The sequence below is a fragment of the Echinops telfairi genome, unplaced genomic scaffold (assembly GCF_000313985.2).
Source record: "Echinops telfairi isolate 266 unplaced genomic scaffold, ASM31398v2 ScPeMD7_7469;HRSCAF=8507_0, whole genome shotgun sequence".
NCBI lineage: Eukaryota > Metazoa > Chordata > Mammalia > Afrosoricida > Tenrecidae > Echinops > Echinops telfairi.
Genome location: NW_022111372.1, coordinates 2,986,552 through 3,008,513, shown reverse-complemented (window position 1 = coordinate 3,008,513; position 21,962 = coordinate 2,986,552).

Here is a 21,962-nt window from a genome sequence, read left to right as displayed (position 1 = left end):
GGGGGAGGGGGGAGGAGGAAGGGAAGGGGAGGGGAAAAAAGGAAAATGAGCTGATTCCGGGAACCCAAGAGGAAAGTGAATTTGGGGAATAATGAGGGCAACAAATGTATAGATATGCTTTACACAATTGATCTATGTATTGTGATGAATTGTATGAGCCCCAATACATTGATTAAAAAAAAAAAGAATTAAGGTTTTTTTCCCCTTTTCTCTATTTTTCACTGTTCCAAACTAAGGTTCTTGTACAGTTTTAGAATTCAAACCCTACACATCCACATTCTCCTTACAATAAAGCAAAACCCTCTGCCGTCAAGTCCGTTTGGATTCATCACATCCCAAGCAAGGGTTCTGAAGGCTGAACCCTTCATGGGAACCAATCGCCTCATCTTTCTCTCATGGAACAGATGGTGGCTTTTAACAGCCTTTCTGTTAGTGGCCCAACTTAACCCAGGGCTCCTTTTATCACAAACATATATCATTTTTCTGAGATTAAGCTAACTCTTGTATTGAGTCTATCGAAAATGTTTCCATAATAAAACTAGTGTACTCCCCTTTTCCTCGTATCTCAGGATGTATTTTTCAAAAGAATACAGCATCTGAATAGTAAGAGAACAAAATACAGGGATAGTTGCCCATGCAGGCAAACTCCTGTTTTTCCCTCAAGAAACCCTATCCATTCCTGTAGCCAACCTCCTTGCTCCTGCCCCCAAAATATAACAACTGTAAAACCAAATCCACAGCAATTGATTTCATTCTAACTCAGTAAAGCTCACTGCCTCTATTCACAGCCAACTCATAGGAACTCAGATGGCAGAGTCGAACTGCTCCCTAGGGTTTCTGAGGCTGTAAATCTTTATGAGAGTAGAAAGCCTCATCTTTCTCTGATGGAGCAGTTGGTGGTTTTGAACTGCTGATATTGTGGTTAGCAGTCTAAAAGTGTAATCTATTGGCCCGACATAGACTATAAATCTTGTCACACCTCTTTTCAGTCTTTAGATCACTCAGAATGCAGGTTTTAATGTTCACAATGATGTGCAGAGATCTCCATATTCAGACACGAGTGATTGCATTGAACTTATCAACAGCTGGCCTTTCTGCTGTTTCTTAACTTGCCATACTTCAGTGTTAGCCCCAGCCTCACCCCCGCCCCAACCACATGACTCATGCTCCTTTAGGTCTCTCAAGGTTTTCAGAACCATCCTGCTTGAAGTAGCTCTTCCTTTCTGACAATGTTGAACTTTATCCAGGCAAGTAAAACAGAGGTTAGGAAATCTCCTAATCTTTTTTATTCCAAAATTGGCCTGTGACCAATAACCATCTTTACTCATTTGTCTTCTACATGACTCACTAATGCCCACCTGGTTTTCCCATGGTAAGTCCAGACAAGTCCTATTACAGCAAATCCACTGAGCCAAACACACTGCTATTGAGTCCATTCCAACTCGTGTGAAGTGCCATCAAGTCTGTTACAACTCACAGCAACAGTGCTAAACCCTGCCCGGTCCTGCGCCTTCCTCACAATTGGTCTTATGCTTGCGCCCATGGCTGCAGCCTCTGGGTCAAGCCCTCTCCCTGAAGGCTTCCCTCTCTTCTCTGCCCCTCGACTTTGCCAACCATGTCCTTTTCCAGGGACTGGTCTCTCCCAAAAACATGTCCTATGGACACAAGACAAAGTCTCTCCATCATTCTAGGAAACATCTGGCTGCACTTCTTCAGAGACAGATTTGTTTATTTGCTGGGAATTCCAGTATCCTTTGCCAGTACCATAATACAAAGGTACTGATTCTTCTTCAGGTTTCCTTATTCAACGTCCAACTTTCACATGCATACAAAGTGGTTGAAAACACGATGGCTTGGGTCAGGCACACCTAAGTCCTGAAAATAATCTCCTTGCTTTTCAAAACTTAAAAGATGTCTTGTGAATCACTCAGTTTCTACACTGCTGTTTCCATGAGGTTGGGAGCAAGATTAAATCGTTGACAGCTTCAATCTTTTCTCCGTGTCTCATGACATCACCAATTGGTTGAGTTGTGAAGATTTGGGTTTTCCTTACATTGAATTTTAATCCGTAGTGAAGGCTGCAAGCCTTGATCTTCATCAGCAAATGTGTCAAGTCCTCTCCACTTTCAGTCAGCAAGGGTGTATTATCTGCACGCTGAAAGTTGTTAGTAAGTCTTCCTCTAGCCCTGATGCTGCGGCATTTTTTCAAGTAATTCAGCTTCCCCACTCAGAAACACCCCACAGAGGGTTGCTGGGGCTGTGAATCTTTATGGGAGTAGAGAGTCATCTTTCTCCTGAGGAGCAACTGGGAGAGTCAAACTGCTGACCTTCCTGTTAACAGCCCAATGAGATCTGCCGGCAGCAGACAGAGACCCTCCAAATTCCCATTCTTTGTCTTATAAATAACTAGCTGGTATGTTGTGGGTTAGGCTTTAGGCTGAAGTTAGGCTGGCAGTTCAAAACCACTAGCTACTCTCAGAAGAAAAATGAGGCTGACTATTCCCATAAAAATTTACAGTCTCAGAAACCCTACAGAGTGACGAATCAGAATGGTCATCTGATGTGCTTAATTATCCAGGAGATGCTAACCCGGTAGAGTCAATGTAAGTCCGAATCGACTCATGACAGTGAGGCTTTTTGGTTTTTGATGTTTTTGTTTTGCTTGTTTTTGTTTTGTTTTTCCAGTAATTGACAGAATGAAGTCAATTGAACAGTACTTGTAATATTCCAAGTCCCAAATGTTTCTGCTTGTTTCTAACAGAGGGAATTAACATTTAACTAGAAAACATTTAACTAGGTCACAAACAGGGCTCCGGGATTAGAAGGATTAATACTGTTTTTCAGTTGTCAATCAACTTGTGTACCACAAGAAAATAAAAATTTGAATGATAAGGAATGCACACTCACATCATAAAGGCCTCATACAGTTTGTGGGATATATGGAATTAAAATTTGAAATTTTCAATGAAATTTTTGGTGCTCCTTTCATTAATAACCTGACAAAAGGAAAACTCATCTTTTATCTTTGTCTTAAGACAGTTCTGTGAAATGAGAAAGAACTGAAACAGAGATAAAGCCCCAGATTAAATATATGTATTTTTAAAATTTTATGTGAGATTTATATTGTCGTCCTTATTTTATCAATCTGAAAACTTCTTGATTGCTATACTTTCAAGATCTCAAAGCTTAACATTTCTCTTATTTACTTTTGTTATTTGCTTTAGCCTCTGTTATTGTGTGTCTAACGATTTATATTCACCCAATGACTGTGACTTTGGGTATACTTTTATAAAACTAAGAAAATAAATGAATAAATTATAAATGAATGCATCATTTCTTGTATATATATATATATATATATATATATATATATATACCCAGATGCAGAGGGAATCTCACTACATGTTCACAAATGGAATATAAATATATCAGTATTTAAAATTTTTTAAAGAATTATTTTTCAAAATTTGCTGTTTTCCTAAATTGATGAGTTAATGCAGACCCTTGGAACCTGTGAAAACATAGAACAGTCCATTGTAGAATCTAGATGGCATAGGAGTGTGTGCATGGGGTGTCACTTTGGACCTTCCCCAGAGAAAGGAAAACCCAAGACTGGTTTCTACGAAGAAGTTAGACATGTCTCCTGTTCTATCCTTTTCTGATACCACCCATGTCCCTCACAGCATTCTGCTTCTCTGCTGGATTGATCATTCTTTGCAATTATAAATCACGCAGAATTAACAGGCAATATTCATAGTTGTGAAGGTTTATTTGGGGAGAAGTTAATAGAGCACCAAAAGTCAGGATCAGAAAACGTTATGGATACAGTTCTTTTTGTCCACAGTGCCTCTTCTCAGTCATCCCAGCAGACCCTTCTCCTACTGGTACTTGGCCTCCCAATCAGCAGGCCCCTTGGCCTCTGCTTTTCTCTGAATAGTGTCACAAAGCTTCTTTAGCATTGCCAGTATTGGAAGGCTCTTAACTTTATTTGGTCCATGGGCTGGGAAGCCCAGGACCTGCAGCTGCGGACTCTGGGACTGCCGTTGCCCTGTTCTGATTCTGGCTCTTCTTTCTACATGGGCATGCTATGCTCTCCCGCTGTGGCTGAGGTGGCACCTTTGAAAGCCAGTGCAATGACAACGCTATTCAATGCCCTCCTTAGAACCCTCTGGACCTTATTTGCATGTTCCCACCCAGGGTTATGGACAGAAGATTCATATCAAGCTATTAAAGTGCACCACGATAGGAAAAATGACCGGTAGCCTGCATTTTCACCTGCGATGTACTTTTGATTGCACTTTTACTAGTAGAATAAAAGGCATGTGGATCTGGGGAAAATCCTTCCATAACAGAGTGAATTGTGTCTCTCTAAAATATGTGTTATAACTCCAAAACCTCATACTTATGGCTATAATCCCAGTTTGAAATAGGGTTTTCTTTGTTATATTAATGAGGTCATGTCAACGTAGGGTGCGTCTTCTGTCAGTCACTTTTGAGACACAAAAGGAGGCGATTACATATAAGAGCAAGGAAGCAGGAGTCTGGGAAGTACAGAGATTGCATGGAGATCTCCAGTACCCTGGAGAATATGGCAAAAGCTGAGACAAGGATTTCCTCTGGAGCAAACACAAAGCATCTTCCCCAGGAGCCAGTACTGTGAATTCACAGTCTCGCCTCCTAACTTGTGAGAAACTAAATATCTGTTTATTAAAGCCACTCCCTTGTGTTTCTCTGACAGCAGCACAAAGAAACTAAAACAGTTACTATTTTTTATCAGTCTAACTAAAACAGTTATTATTTCATAATATAGCTCCATCCTATTTAAGATGAATTAATCATTAATTTATTTCACATTGATTATTCACGAATATGAACAAGAAATTGAAGGCCTGTTTAATTCTGACTATAGCCCAGCGCTGTGTTCATCGCTCTGAAGCTGAAAATTGTCATTAACTCAATGATTGTTATGGAGGTTCAAGCTGGGAGTTCATTGATTTGTACAAAGAATAGAGCCAGGATGTAAACTCACCCAGGTCTGCCCTAGAGCAGGAGCCGTACCTGCAAGAACATCGTACCACCGCCGCTGTGTACCAGAATTATACTTGATACTAAGCACAAAGTTGAAATTTTGACTTCGTTTTTTTCTAAGTTTGCAGAAGGAATAGTCTAGTCATTGTGGATGTGAAGTTCAGAAGGATATTTAACGATGGATATTGTTATATTCCTATAGATAGAATCGGGCAGTGTCAACATACAAGAAAGCAGCTAGGAAGTCAAGATTTGAATTAAACTCAAAGAAAAATCCCTACACATTTCCAGCACTTCATTAATTTAATTATAACAATATAATTTCAAACTTGATCATACAATTTCCATGCAAAGATTAAAAGCAAAGCAAAATAAAAATCAAATAGATAATCCATCTAGGAAGCCAAACCCAATAGATATTAATCTATTCAGTAGACACAATGCTTTAGAATCAGAACATTTGTATGTAGTTGAATAATCACTCCTCTGAGAAAGGAACCAATGGGAAATCAATGAGACATGTTTTAGCATCACGCCATTAGAAAGTCTTCTATAGTGATGAGTGTAACCAAAAGTTAGGAGCCCTGGTGACCTACTGAACGAATTGCAACTGTGAGAATATGAGTGGATAGACCTAAGATGTAATATGAAACCTCTGTCATTGTTGTCCACTTGTGGACACTCAACCACAGCAAAGCATCCGTCAAACCTAGTAAGCCTGAATGGTGATGCAGGAGGAATAGAGAGACACGGAGACAGTTAGAGATGAGAATGCCATACTCTACTTAGATTCAAAGGTCAGCATGATAATTCAAATCGAATCAGGTGAACTATGCAAAATGCGACAGCTAAGATTCATAAAGCAGAACTGCCAGGGTATACACGAAGGAGAGTGAGCAGGAATTACAGAGAAGGTTTTTTTAAAATAGATTTTAAGCACTATATTGCTCAAAGATGCGGTGTATACTGAGAAGCAAGATTTTTAATGAAAGCATAAGTTAAACAAATAACATCTGAGCATCCAGAATAAGGCCAACAATTCCATGTTGGTAGGCCATTGTCAAGTCTTAAATGCAACACGGTGTCCAATTTGGGGACATTTTGCCAAATTGGAATGACACTTGCTGTTTAAGAAGAAATTGGTACAATAGAGCAATTGTGCAAATTTTGATTCCTAAGGCTTCTTGCAACCCAGGATAGGGTAAAAATCTCAAACTCAAGACATTTCTCTGTTTTATTGATATTCTTCAGCATCTTAAGCCTAATGAACCATAATTAACTCCATATCAGTTACAACCCACTCTTCAATCCATTTGGATATGAATGCGATCATAAAATAGGGCAATCCTCAGACTATGTGAATTTGTGCAAGCCCATTTGGAGGGAAGACTTAAGTTAAGCTCTATACATTTGTTGTCATTGGAAGAGGATGAGGATGACATTTGAGAAAGATGATGACAAAATGGGGGTTTTCCTTAAGTGTTTTATGGCCCTAATGCAGTAAAATATTAAGAAGACATGAAAGTTTAGGCTTTAATCATGTATAATGTAAAGTATAAAAATATTAATATAAACTGCCTCTTAATTCTTTATTCAAATGTTACATGCCCAGATCACCATATTTAATTCTGGAAATAGCTCTTTCTCATCATCTTTCTTAACTTTATTACTTTCCTTCATGATGTCTAATAGACATCCTTTTTCATTGTTTAGTTTGTCAATTTATTGTCTCACTCCACTAGAATGCCAGCAAATAATATTTGATCTTAGCAATTGTACCTTCACATCTAGGATACTTGAATAAGTTTCAAAAGCATTGCTATAAAATAAACAAAACCTATAATTAAATGAAATTGTCAAAATGTGAAGCTATTGTTTCCCAACATATCCTCCATCCAGATCTATACACTTCTCAAAGCAGAGTTCCCATCTGCCTAACCCTTTCCACAAGAGGCCTGTTGTCTTCCATTTAAACCACTGAAAAATAGTAGTTTTGACATCCTTGAGAGACTCAAATGTTTCTTTTCCATGTTTTTGAGTTTGGAGAACAAAAATAATCTGAAAAGGTGGGATCAGGGATGTAGGGGGTGTGGAATAAGCATTATCAACAAAGTTCTTGTAGGATAACCTTTGCTACCATTGAAAGGCGGATAGGGATTTGGAACTGCTGACCTTGAAGTTAGCAGCCCAAGTCAGAATCCATAGCTATGTAGTAATGTACTAATTTCAATAATGGAAATGTCAGCACAAAAGCTTTTGAGCTGACCTCTCTGCCTAGAATTTAATTTGCTCTACAGATCCCCCTCAGAAGCCACTGTTCTGATAAGACCTTGCATTATGGATCATATTGGTCCATCCAAAATGCATCCTTTGTTACAATTCATTTCATAAATGTGTCTTTTTAGTTTAGATCTTTCTCAGAAGACCAATGAAAAGATCAGGCAATGCTTTTGGCACCCATTGACTTGAAAACATGCTGAAGTTAAGAGGTTTTATTACAATTGAAATTGTAAAACCATGTGAGACCAAAAGTTGATGAGTTTTCCTCTCAGGCCTCACCTTTGAGGTCTTCCTTAAAATCCCTGACCTATCTAAAAACTGTTGCATCATGTGGAGCAGTATTCTCCTTAACTTATGGAAAAATTTCAGTATTTCCTAAAGATCCTCACTTGAGTCTCATTTAGAATTCTCGGAAACAACAAAGTCCACAGAGAAGTAGCACACGAGCCTGTGCGAACACAACGTGCTGAAGGGAACAGGCAGCAGACACCAAATAACAAAAACCATCATTGTGTGACCACCTTCCACGCATAAACGCTGAAGATGAATGTGTGCATAAGTAAGTGTGGTGAAGAAGGCTGATGGTGCCCGGCTATCGAGACCTATAGCATCTGGGGACTTAAAGGCTTGAAAGTAAACAAGCGGCCATCTAGCCCAGAAGCAACAAAGCCCACATGGAAGCAGCACACCAACATGTGTGATCATGAAGGGCCAAAGGGACCAGGCTTTAAACACCAAAGGCGGGGAGAAAAGTCATATCCTTGTCAATGAGGGTGCTGCGTGATGGAGACCCAATGCCCATCTCTAGACAACTGGACATACCTTGCAGAGGGGTAGTGGGGAGATGAGTCACTTAGGGTACAGTATAGCAATAATGAAACCCACAACCTTCCTCTAGTTCTTGAACGCTTCCTCCCCCCAACTACCAGGACCCCAATTTTGCCTTGCAGACCTGGTTAGACCAGATGATGCACAGCGGTACAGATGGGAATTGGAAACGCAGGGAATCTAGGACAGAAGAACCTCTCAGGACCAGGGGTGACAGTGGCGATACCAGGAGGGAAGGGGGATGTAGTAAGGGGGAATGGATCACAGGGAGCCACATATGGCCTCCTCTCTGGGGGACGGGCAGCAGTGTGGTGGGTGAAGGGAGACGCCGGACAGTGTAATATAGGATACAATAATAATTTATAAATTATTAAGGGTGCATGGGGGAAAGGGGAGGAGGAAGGGAAGGGGCGGGGGAAGGAAAATGAGCGGATTCCGGGAACCCAAGAGGCAAGAGAATTTTGGGAATGATGAGGGCAACAAATGTATAGATGTGCTTTACACAATTGATCTATGTATTGTGATGAATTGTATGAGCCCCAATAAATTGATTAAAAAAAAAAAGAATTTTCTTTTAATCCTAACATCAAAATCATTTTTTCCATGGCACAAAGTTTTCTTTGTTTTTAAACACCCATAGAGACCATTATTGAGAGAACTTCCCAGCTGATCACCGAAACAGATTTAAACAGGTTTTATTTGGAATATACATGTATGCCATACGCTCATAGTTTGGGAGCCAGTCGGGTTGGGGAAACATATTTCTGCCTCCATTCCAAGCCTGCTGTCATGATGGACCATAGAAACAGCCCGCCATTGAACAAACGTGGCCTCCTGGTGATGTCAGGGTAGTTTCTAAGTTTCTAAGACTGTAACCGTTCCAGAAGCAGAAAGCCTCCTCTTCTCCCTGCACAGTGGTTGGTAGTTTCAAACTGCTGACGTTCCTGGGAGCAGCCAATGTGTAACCACTATGCAGGAGGACTCCTATGGACCATATAAGTGCCACCAAATATTAAATACTACTCATTGTCTGACACTTTTTGTACTGTTGTGGTTTGTGTTTTGCTTCATGACTGATGTCCTTGATGTACCTCCCTTAGCCCATTATTTTGTCTCGCTTGGATCCACATTCAATACTCATGGAGGCAGCAGTCAAGAGATTGAAAGATGGGTTGCATTCAGTACATCTGCCGCACAAGGCCTCTTTAGAATATTGAAAAGTAAGGATTTACTTGGATGACTAAGGCATGCCTGATCCAAGCCATGATATTTTCAATCAACTCATAGGCAGGTGAAGGTTGGACACTGAATAAGGAAGATTGAAGAAAAACCGATGCATTTGTATCAGGGTGCTGGAGAAGACTACTGAAATTACCACGGACTGCTAAAAGGACAAAAGATCTGTATTGGAAGAAGTACAGGGTCATCAAAGGTAGGAATGGCTAGATTTCATCTTACAGACTTTGGACGCGTTAGGAGAGACCAGTTCCTGGAGAAGGATATGATATTTGGTAAAATAGAGGGGCAGCAAAAAAGGAGGAAGGCCCTCAACAAGATGGATTGGCACAGTGGTTGCGACAAGGGGCTCAGACATAGGAACAATTGTGAGGAGGGCACAGGCCTGGGCAGGGTTTCATTCTGTTGTGCTTAGAGCTGCCAGGGCTCGGAGTGGACTTGATGGTACCTAACAACCACAAGGGCCACCAAATATTAAATGGGTAAAAATATTCAGTGTTAGTACTTGAGTCTAATATAAAATATATCCAACACTGAAAGTTAAATGGCTCAATACTCAGGTAGGAAATCCTAGGAAGGACTTTATCTATACAAGACAATAGTAGTACATACTGGATGGTTTTAGTAACCATCCTGATCTATCTATAATAAAGCTGACTGCGCTTTGCCCCACTGTAATAAATCCTACCTGTCCGTCTCTGAAGGGTACCTGGTGGTGTAATGAGTTATGACTTAGGTGGCTTACTGCAAGGTCAGCCGCTCAAAAACCACGATCTGCTCTGTGGGAGAAAGGAGAAGCTTTCTGATCCTCTAAAAATTTATATCTTCAGAAACCCACATGGACAGTAGACTCTCTGGCAGTGAATGATTTTTTACCTGTCCATCTCAGGTTCCCATTTCATTGGATTGCCACACATCTGCTATGACACCCAAAGCTTTTAAGCACTAAGCTACTGCTTAGTCACTGGTACAACAATGAATCTTGTCACTAAATTAAACCATATCACTATCTGAAATGGGCAAAAGAAATGAGGTGTTCTCCTTTTCCAAAGTAACACACACAGATATTTTCAAAGTCTATGGTTTGGCCTCCTATATTATATAGCATATATTAGAATGTCTAATGTGTGAATTTCTGTCCCTGAAATAACTGTAATTACCTATATCAAAGCAAATCATCCCAAGTGTAAACTCTTGTAGCTAACACATATAATGACAAGATCTATAAATAGGAATGAGAAATATTTCCTTAGCTTTACTATTCCTATAGAAAACTCTTTAACTTGCCAAACTACTGAGAGAAAAAACTTTCCTGTTACGCACTTTTAGAGACATTATTTATGGTATAGTTTCTATTTAAAACACTGGCAGTTCCTGAGTTACAAACAAGATCCATTTCTATGTGTATTGGTAAGTTGAAATTTTAAGTACATTGGAATACAAGCATAGGGTTCTGTTTAGTCTTACTTTAGTGCAGGACTCAAAACCGTGTCAATGACTTAAAAGCTGCACATGTAGCAAGTGAAGGCGATTGTGGTGAAGAATTTGTTTGAGCAGGGGTTAGTTCAGTCTTTTCAAAGTGAGGGTAAATTTACAAAACATTAAAGGGCAAGTTGGAGTTATCCTAAGGCAAATGTTAATAACCCAGGGACTTACAATATATTAAAAACTTGAGCAAGAATTTTTATATGTTCAGTATAATACTGAATGAAATTCTTTAAAAATGAAATAAAAAGTATAAAGTCCACCAATGGCCTTTATCATACAAATTCCAAAGGTAATTAGCAGTAAGATTTCTAAGATACATTTTGATAAATACCTTGAACAAATCAAAATATAGAGCAGACTTTTTTTCAGAAAGATGTCAGAAAAAAGAAAGAAATGCATTGTATATTTTCCTTTATAGCACTTACCTAATTATTTCCCTCTAAATACTGAAATTTATAAACTAAATCAATATTATTCGGCAGAGTTTAGGGGGATAATAGTCCTCTGGGTAAAACAGCCATTTGGAGAAAGGACAAGCTATTTTTTAATGCTAAATAGAAAGTGTTCAAAAGGGCTAAATTATGTCATTTGAATGTGTGCTTGAAAGATTAATATGCCTTCACTCCATACATATTTCCTTCAGAGCTACTCTGTGCTAGGCATTATTGAAAGTACTAAAGATAAAGCAATTAGCCAAAAGGCAAATGTCGTCTCTGGTCCCATATAGTGAAGGAAAAGAGATATTTAATCACACACATGCTCACATCTGTCACATTTATGTGTGGAGGGAGAAAAGGAAAAGTCCAATAATTATTTTGTTGTTTTGTTTCAGGCACATATGTGTGTTTATGCACATGCATATGTACTAGAGGCTGGTACTAAATTTATTTCTTATTGGCATCGCAGTTAGGGGGGGAAATAAAGTTCAAAAACTAGTAATCTAGTATGTCATGTGGCTGGATATGTCTGCAGAAACTGGATCATAAACACTAGATTTATGAAGGATTTTAGGCCATCAGTAAATGATATGAAGCAAGAGGTAATTTCCTGATCATATTTCCAAGACATCTTATTAGCTAATATGTGAAGACTGGGTTAAAAGTGGACAAGAGCAAAAGTAGAAAAGGGGATGCAGAGGGAATTCAGGCTGGACCTTGTAGCAGTTAGTAGGCACAATAGTGCTGGAGAGAGGTTAACACATTCCAGATAATATAGTGAGCTTTGGGATACAGAATTGCTTAAAAGATGTATATAGCGCGCGTGCGTGCACACACACACACACACATGAGCATGTCCACCTCAGGAGCATTACAACAGAAGAGAGTGGAAAGATAAGTAAAGGTGGGAGAAAAATGGCAAATCACAGGTAGACCTGAGAAGCATCCGCTTAGGGGGGTTACTCTCAAAATTGATTACATTCAGTCATCTGGTTGGATAAGCAGAGGAAGAGAATCATTTTTTAAACTATGAATAATATTTTTACAAATCTAGCCCTCCATGCCATGAAAAGCTATTGGCAACAATAGCTGTTGTGTTAACTCTTTACTACACAGACAAATCCACAGACTAAAAAGAAAGTATCAACACCCAGTATCAGGAATAAAAGAATAGACATAAATACAGGTTCTATAGGCATTAAAAGGAAGGAAAAGGATTATGATAATAGTCATATGTTTATTGTTATCTTGTATGAAATATGCTAATTTTCAGTAGATGCAAATAACCCAAGTTCTCATATAAGAAATAGTTAAATGAAGAGCTTTATAACTAGTTAAAAATTAAATTCACAATCAAAATCCCATGTCAAAAGAAAACCCCATGCTTAGCCATTTTATTGCTTAATTCTGCCATACATTTACAGAAGAAATAATAATGGTTTCACATGAATTCCAGAAAATATGATATTGCTTTTTAAATCACTTAATTCAGAATTACCTAGTACAAAAACCAAATAAAAGCAAAACTTAAATAATGCAATGGACATCAATCTCTCTCCTGAAGCTAGATCTTGAAATGTCCTTTTTGACATTGAATGCAGCCCCATTCATCTTGATTGTGCTCTTCTTGGCATAATAAACTATATGATGTTCTGATTCAAAATGTCCAACCCCAGTCCATTTCAGCTCACTAGCACGTAGGCTATTGACCTTCATGACTTCCATTTTATATTTTGTACATTCCAAGTTTAAATTAGTAGAGTTCTGCAGTGTGTTTCTTCCTATTTTGACTTGTGCTGCATCAGCAAATGAAAATCATGAAGGCTTACCTTTCACAGGTTTTCCTCCATCCACGACTTTACTCAGAGAAGGGGGCTTTTCTTCTGTTCCACTCTGAGTGCCTTCTAACCTGAGGGGCATTAGCTTCTGGCACCATCTCGAACAAAGTTCTGCTTCTATTCATGAGGTTTTTCGTATCTAACCATGTTCATGAGGTTTACAATGGCGAATCCATACCAAGTAGAAAGCCTATTCCTTCTTAGTATGTTCTGAGTGTGTAAGCTCTGCTGAAATGTTGGGTATCCCTGCTGGTATTTGAAGTACCAGTGACATAGATTCCAGCATTGTGACAATACACAAGCCACTGCAGGATGGAAAACTGACCGACAAGCAGTGAACAGATCATTAGTAACAGATTATACATTATGGCCATAGGATGTAGTATGGATGCCCGAAGTGGGCCTTAATTGAGATATATACATTATTATAGATTAGAAAACCTTAAATGATTGGTCCTGGGATCATCCTGTCATCTTGGTTGCAGCAAGACTCATGCCCATGCAGCCCTGGTGCCCCAAGTTCCTGTAAGGGCATCCTCAAGCAAACCCCAGAGGGAGAAAGAGCCCCTCCTTGCATTGTCTAGGAGAGTGATAATCTACTTTCAAACAACCTCATCGTGAGGGCAAAACTTCTCTTCACTGCAGGTTTGTTGTCAGCATGAACTCAATAGAATATGAGTTCTTGTCAAGACTCAAAAGAGAAGTAAGGGTTTCACTGTAAACCATAGCCTTCCTCTGCCACCAGAACAATCCTGTCTCCTGGCAACCCTATAGGGAAGACCAGAACTGCCCCTGCGGGCTTCTGAGACTAGACCTCCTGATGGGAGGAGAAAGCTGCATCTTTCTCTCCAGGAGTGCATGGGGGTTACCGAATGCTGACCTTGCAGTTAGCAGCCCAGCATAACACACTAGCCATGAGGGCTCCTCAGTCCTTGCAATCTAAGCGCTAATACAATTCAATTACACATATATACAGAGGGAGAAGTCCAAGCAATTGGTACACCTTCTTAAAAGTCTTAAGGCTTAAAGGCTTGAAAGTAAACAAGCGGTTATCTAGCCCAGAAACAACAAAGCCCACATGGAAGCAGCACACCACCATGTGTGATCATGAAGGGCCGAGGGGACCAGGTTTCAAGCACCAAAGGCGGGGGTGAAAAAAATCCTATCATCATGAATGAGGGGAGCGCGTGATGGGGCCCCAATGCCCATCTGTAGACAAATGGACATCCCTTGCAGAGGGGTAGTGGGGAGGAGATGCAGTATAGCAATAATGAAATTCACAACCTTCCTCTAGTTCTTAAACGCTTCCTCCCCCCAACTATCATGATCCCAATTCTACCTTGCAAACCTGGTTAGACCAGAGGATGCTCAGCGGTACAGATGGGAACTGGAAACACAGGGAATCCAAGACAGATGAACCCCTCAGGACCAGCGGTGAGAGTGGCGATACTGGGAGGGAAGGGGGGCTATAAAGGGGGAACCGATCACATATAACCTCCTCCCTGGGGAATGGGCAACAGAAAAGTGGGGGAAGGGAGACGCCGGGTAGTATAAGATAAGATAAAATAATAATTTATAAATTATCAAGGGTTCATTAGGGAGTGGGGAGCGGGGAGGGAGAGGGAAGGGAAAAAGGAAAACGAGGAGCTGATTCCAGGAACCCAAGCGGAAAGCGAGTTTTGAGCATGATGAGGGCAACGAATGTACAAGTGTGCTTTACACAATAGATGTATGTGTGGATTGTGATAAGAGTTGTATGAGTCCCAATAAAAGCATAAAAAAAAGTCTCTTTACTCTGTTGCAACCAAAATTATCTACATTTATTAAAAGTATAATCTTCATCAAATAAATTAACTCCGCTTTCTTTTTGCATATTTGATAAAGAAAAATAATAATTTTAAACAATCCAGAAATGATACATAATGAAAGAATTAAAGCAGTTGGGAATGATTTTTGTTTCCTAAAAAATCCTAGTAAGTAAATTAAAATATTGCACTAAAAGTATTCCAGTATCCACAAACTAGAATTCTTATATAACATGGCTTTTGTGCCATAATCTCACTAAATGACAGTATTTTAGTTCTGATATTTATTACATATATTCCATTTATTGGGATTACATCCCTGAAGTACCTGTCAACCTCAGGTAGTCACCTCTTCTTTGAAAATCAGCCTTCGCTAGTCCCTGGAAACCTGGTATACTTTTATCTGAAGTGTCAGAACAGAGACTTCTAGGGAGCCAGCTGTAGACACATCTTCAGGCTCCTGGATGTCTGGTTTGGTGTGTGTCTGTACATTTCTAAATTGGCTAAAGGAAAATCTCGGATTACTTTTGGAATGTTTAAAGGTTAATTTGTTCTGATAAAGGTGAAAGTGGGGAGACTGTTAGTCCAAGAGGTAGGAACCTGTCACCAAATACTGACAGGTTAAACATCAACCAAACCTATTTTGATAAATACATCTTAAACATGCATTAGTATTTGGAAAAGAGTCTTTTTTCATTTGAAGATATGTACTTAAATGTGTGTTTGTAAGATGATATGAAGTCTCAGATTTACTGTAAAATAACAGATGTGAAGAAAAGTAGAAGGAGGTATGGATGGGCAGGACTAGCCAGAGGCTGGTAGTTATTTGGCCTGAGATGAGAGTTACATGGTAGTTTGATAAACTTTTAGGTACTTTGGGTAGGATAAAAATTCTCCATATTAAAAAGGTTTTTTATAAATGGAATCTGTAGTCTGTATTCTAAAACTACTGTTTATATCCAAATAAAAATAAACCTATGTTTTAAAGCTTCTTGGTAAATTGATTATCTGAAACCAGACCACATTTTTTTACACTTGATGTAATGCTTTATAATACATGATGGTTTAGTTCCTGAGCCAATCCACAAAAACCTATAAATTTTATTTTAAATTTACTAATCACCATGATTTAACTTAATCATGGATTTAAAAATATTTTGTGGCATGGTCTCTGTAGGGAACATCCCCCATATAATGTTACGTCCATGTCATTATGTGTTCCACAGGAATGAGAAAAGAGGAAGTTTAACTGTATCAGATACAGGTATTCCAAACTATGACTTATCAGTGTGGCCCCTCAGCCATTATGATATGATGCATCATCCAAGTTAGAAACAAAATGTTATTGAAACAATACTAATAATTGCAATGAGACAATAGGCAAAAACTTAGACTACCCAAAGAAAACAAATACATGTGGTCATTTTATCTATAAATTACATATAAAATATAAAATTCAAGTAGACATATAAAATAACATAATTGTTCCACAAACGTTTGGAAATCTCTTTTGTATGTTCCTATGCTGACAGAGCTTATGTATAACATAAAAAATTTTCAGTTTTGCTAATTCCACAGCTCTATCACTCTATTATACTACAAATTAAAATGGAGAACTATAAAATTATAACTTGATATATTTTAAAGTACACACTTTATAATATTGCATTTTGTCCTTATTTTAAGAATTTCATGCATAATTTTCAGATTATGCATGGTACTAAAATTAGACCATAGGTTCCAAATAATTTCTCATACTCTTTTCAACTTAAAAATACTTTGCATGATAAACTAATTTTATATCTCTTTTACTTTTAAGTAATGATATTTTAAAAATCATTCTTAAATGCTTTTCACGAAAGTGTCTCAGTTGTGAGAATGTTGAAACAGTTAAAAAAAAAGTGTAAAGCAAAATCTCAATGAAAGAAAATGTTAAACCCACTGCCAGTGAGTCAATTCCAACTCAGAGCTACTCTATGGGGCACAGTGAGGGGCTCCTGAGAGTTTCTAAGGTTGAACATCTTTGCAGGAGAGAAAGCCTCATCCTTCTGCCATGGATCAGCTGGTGGGTTTGAACTGCTGATCTACCACATACTTAACCACTGTGACACCAGAGCCTCTGAAATCTCAGTGGTCCGCACACTAGCTAAAAAACCAGTCAACACTGTGGTAATGAATAAGCCCTAACATTTAGCTACTGTGGCATAAAAGGATTTCTCCTAATTCAAAGTTCACTTCAGTACAGCTCCATTCTAAGCAGAATCTTTAAAATCCAGGATATTTCTATCTTGTGACTGTGCCACACGGCTTCTACACTGGCTGGAAGAATGAAAGGAATAAGCATATTCACTATTCTATTCCAGGAATTAACTCATGAACTCTTAGTACATCATGCTTACTAAAGTAGAGGGTCAGAGGGCAAATGCAGCCATTGAAACAAAGGGTTCAAACACAACAGCAGCATCTGCAGTCAGGGAGGGTCTTGTTCGGTTGTGCACAGGGTCGTGATGAGTGGACACTCACTTAACTGTACCTAACAACAAGAATTGGTGTATTGAATATGGTGCTGGTGAACAATATGGAAAGTACCAAGGGCTGCCAAACAAACAAATCTGTTTGAGAAGAAGTACAGTCAGACTGCTCTTTGAAAACAAAGATAGCGAGGTTTTGTCCCATACATTCCGTGCATGTCAGGAGAAACCAGTTTCTGGATACGGACATTATGCTTGGTCAATTAGAGCGCCAGCAGAAGGGAGGGATACCCTGGGCAAGACGGATTGACAAAGGGCTGCAACACTGGCTTCAAATACAGCAGTGGCAGGACTGTTCTACTGAGCAACAACAGGGATTAGGAGACTAAGACTAGTATATTTTCTCTCTGTTCAGGATGAGGAAAAAGAAAGGGGATTTTAGGGACAGATGTAAACCTTTCAGGAAGGCCTAGGGCAGTTTCTGCAAAGTAGATTAGTATTTGTACATTTGATCTGTTCAAATTGACCCAGTACTAAGGGTGAATGCATTATGCCACCACTCTCCAATAAAGCATGGCGGTGTTTGAATTAAAAAATCAAAATAAATAATTTCCAAAGACAAAATGCTACATAATGTCTTTAGAGCCCATTCTAACGGAATGGAAACAAAGATTCAGGAAATTGTCCTAATATCTCTTTCTGATGTTCTATAGGGCGATCGGCAAATAGTTCAGCACAGCTCGCTCTGAAAAACTCTTTAATATACTGACAACTGGTAAAATGTAGCTCCTTTTTACCTAGGTTGAATATTTCAAATAGTCACTTAATGTTTGTTCCTTATAAACCTGTTCTAAAGGGAGCGCCTTTGCAATCTATGATTCACTGTACTAACTGTATTCAATTAAAATGATAAAGGACTAATGGGGAGAAAGTGTACTTAAAGATATAAAGATGATTACTTAAAAGAATTTTAGGTAATGACCTAGATGGAAAGATAACTACTTCCCATACATTTAATAGTAATGTGAATTATTATTAAAAGTAACAATTAAAGACTCAATCTATCATTTATGCATAAGTGATGGTGGACTAACCATCTTTAAAGAGCTAATTTTGGAGTTTTCCATGGAATTTCAAATGTAATAAAGGTAAACCGCTTAAAGCCTTTTCTACATTTACCATCATTAACGAAAATCATAGGTCTTTTCCACAAAGTATTGTGGGATGACTGTAACTAGGAGCTAAAAGAACTAATGAAGGAATGCAATAGAATTTAAAGTTAGTATTCTTCCCTGAATTCTCTTTTCTTTTGTTCTAAGGACCATTGAATTGGCAGTCTCCACAGTTTTAAATGCCATTGCTAACCCCACAGAGTCTGTCTGAGGACATATCCTCAGGCCTTTTTTTTCCTTTTTTTTCTTTGCTTTAGATAAATCTGAGACTCAGGACCTTGGCCTGAAGACGAGGATTATTGCTCAAGGAAAAGATAAAGTCTGTGTTCAGGCAACTATGTACTTTATCAAGCAAAATTGGGAGAATTGTGATAAAATGTGGAGCTAGGACTAATTTCTCCTAAATAATAAGTATAAACTTTGAATGCCCTGGGGGTTTGCCCTTCAGTGTGTAACTGGCCTTCAATGAGATGTACTCAGCCTTGATGAAGCAGCACAAGACTCTTTCAATTGGGGGTGATGGTTACGGTCAAGTTGCCTCCAGGTGACCCCAAGTATAGGCAGTAGAAATGCTCCACGTGTTTTTCAAGGCAATGGCCTATGAGAAGTAGACCACTAAGTGTATTTTCTGAGGAACTGGGGGCTGGGTTGAACTGACAACTTCTCAGCTGGTAGCTCAGCCATTAACTATTTACAGCACCGACGAATCCAACAAATGAACTCAACTGGTTCTTCTCTCGAGCTGAGAAATACAAGTAAATAGAAGAGGGGTCATTTCTGGAGGCCACAGTGTTGCATGAGGTATTGAAAAGAAGCATTGAGGAAAGTCTGGGTTCAATTCCTAGCCTATGGGCATGATACGTAGACAACCTGGTAGCATAGTGGGTTATGCATTGGGCCACGAACTACAAGGTCAGCAGTTTGAATCCACTGAATCCACCAGCCACTGCACGGGAGAAAGAGGAGGCTTAACTACTCTTCTAAAGCCTTAAAATCTCAGAAACCGCCTCCGGGCGTTCTGCTCCATCCTATATGGTCACTGTGAGTGCACTTGAGAGTGAACTTGGTTTGTTGGTTTGGCATATCATGCAGCCACCACGTGTCTGTCAATGAAAGCCTGTGTGCTGAATATTTCCGTGACCTGTCCAGACTAAGATGAACTAGAAATCCTGCAGATCTATTTCTGGAGAAAACAGCCAAGAAAAAGCAAAGGAATCACACTACTCTGATCCACACCAATGATGGGTGGCAATGTTTTTCTGTAGGGCTTCTCTGTGAGTGGAGGACAAGGGCTCACAACAAACGTGTTGCAGGAGGGCACTGTCACTAGTGGGTCCTGGAGATCACTAAAGCTGCTTCAGCACTCCACACGAAGAATTTATTGGATGGCGCCTCCTCAGGAACGTATCATAGCTCCATGGTATGTGATTTCCTGATTTCCTGTTTATACTTAAAACGCATTTCTACCACCAAATATAAACTGAAAGGGGCCCTGGTGGCACTGCTGACTACGCATTTTACTGCTGATTACAAGGCTGGTGGTTCAAATCCCCCAACCATTCTGAGGGGAAAAGATGAGGCTGTCTGCTAACAAAGATGTTGCGGTTTGTGCATTGAGTCAATTTTAACTTGTTAACAGAATGAAACGCTCTTGGTCCTGTGCCATTCTTAAAACTGGTCTCATGTTTGAACCCACTGCTGCAACCACCAGGTCAATACATCTTGCCCAGGATGTTGCTCTTCGTGTCCCCTGTGCTTTATCAAACACGATGCCCTTCTCTAGGGACTAGTCTCTCCTGATAACACGTCCAAACTATGTGAGATGAAGTTCTCACCATCTTGGTTCTAGGGAGCATTCTGACTGGACTTCTTCCAAAACAGATTTGTTTGTTCTTTTAGTAGTCCACGGCCATGTCACGATTCTCGGCCAGCACTGCAATTCAAACGCACCAATTCTTCTTCCGTCTTCGTTAGACAGTGTCAGACTTTCACATACATATGAGGTGATTGAAAATACCACGGTTGGATCAAGCTCACCTCAATCCTCAAAGTGACATCCTTGCCTTCCAACACGTTAAAGAGGTCTGGTGCGGCAGATTCACTCAATGAAACGTGCTGTCTGATCTTTTAACTGCTGCTTCCGTAAGCATCGATTGTGGGTCCAAGCAAAGTAAAACCCTTGACAAGATCAGCCTTTTTTCCTGTCTATCACAATGGTACCCTCTGGTCCAGTTTTATTTTCTCTGTGTGGAGTTGTAATCCATATAGAAAGCTTCAATGCTTTTTACCCAGGTAAAAAGAAACTAAAGTATAAAGATAATTACTTACACAAATTTTAGGTAATGCCATAGATCTACAGCCTTGGAAACCCTGGAAAAGGTTGTTAATGAGAAAGGAATCAACTGGATGCGGTGGGTTTTGTTTCCTTACAAGAAACTGAAAGAAGCCCTTGTGGTGCAGTGGGTTAAGCATCAGGATGCTAACCACCAGGTTGGTGGTTCAAACACTCCAGATACTCCAGAATAGAAAGATAAGATAGTCTGCTCCTATAAACACGTCTAGTACAAGAAACCCTGGGGAGCCCTTCTACTAGAAAGCTAAACAACCAAGGAGGTAGTACTACATATTTGTATACTGCTCTAAATGTTTTTATTTGGGATATCATGCAATGTTTTAACTTTTGGGACCCGAGCAAGTAATGTTTCGCTAGGTGTCATAAAGATTGCATTACCCATAATTCTACAATGTATTGAAACTAGAAAACTAAAGAAGAATGAACAAGGAGTTTGGAAAAGCACAAAAACATTTTCCAGCATAAGATGGGAGGGAGTTTGAGTCTTCTAAAATTTTTAGAAACACTTTGAATAATGTGCTCAAATATCGACTGAAGATTGTGAAGATTCAAATGGATCTAACACAGGTTTCATCTACTGCCATCTAGTGGAAAAATAATTTCTATTTAATTATTAGAAACAGACAAGGCAGAAAACAAAACAAAACCAATCTAATATTTGAAAGCGAGGGACCCTAGGAAGTCCTCTACCCGCTCGGAGTATTGAGCGCAATCTGAGGCTGTTACCAGGCGCTTGAGACGCCTGAGGCTCAACCCTTCACGCAACCAGAATAGTTGCATTTTCATTTGTTTATAGTTTGGGCTTCTGGGTAAATTTTAAGAAAGAATTATATTCCTAAAAAAAAAATAAAAGACAGACCTGGTTAGACCAGATGATACACAGCGGTGCAGATGGGAGTTGGAAGCGCAGGGAATCTAGGACGGAGGAGCCTCTCGGGACCGGGGGCGACGGTGGCGATACCAGGAGGGAAGGGGGAGGTAGCAAGGGGGAATGGATCACAGGGAGCCGCGTATGGCCTCCTCTCT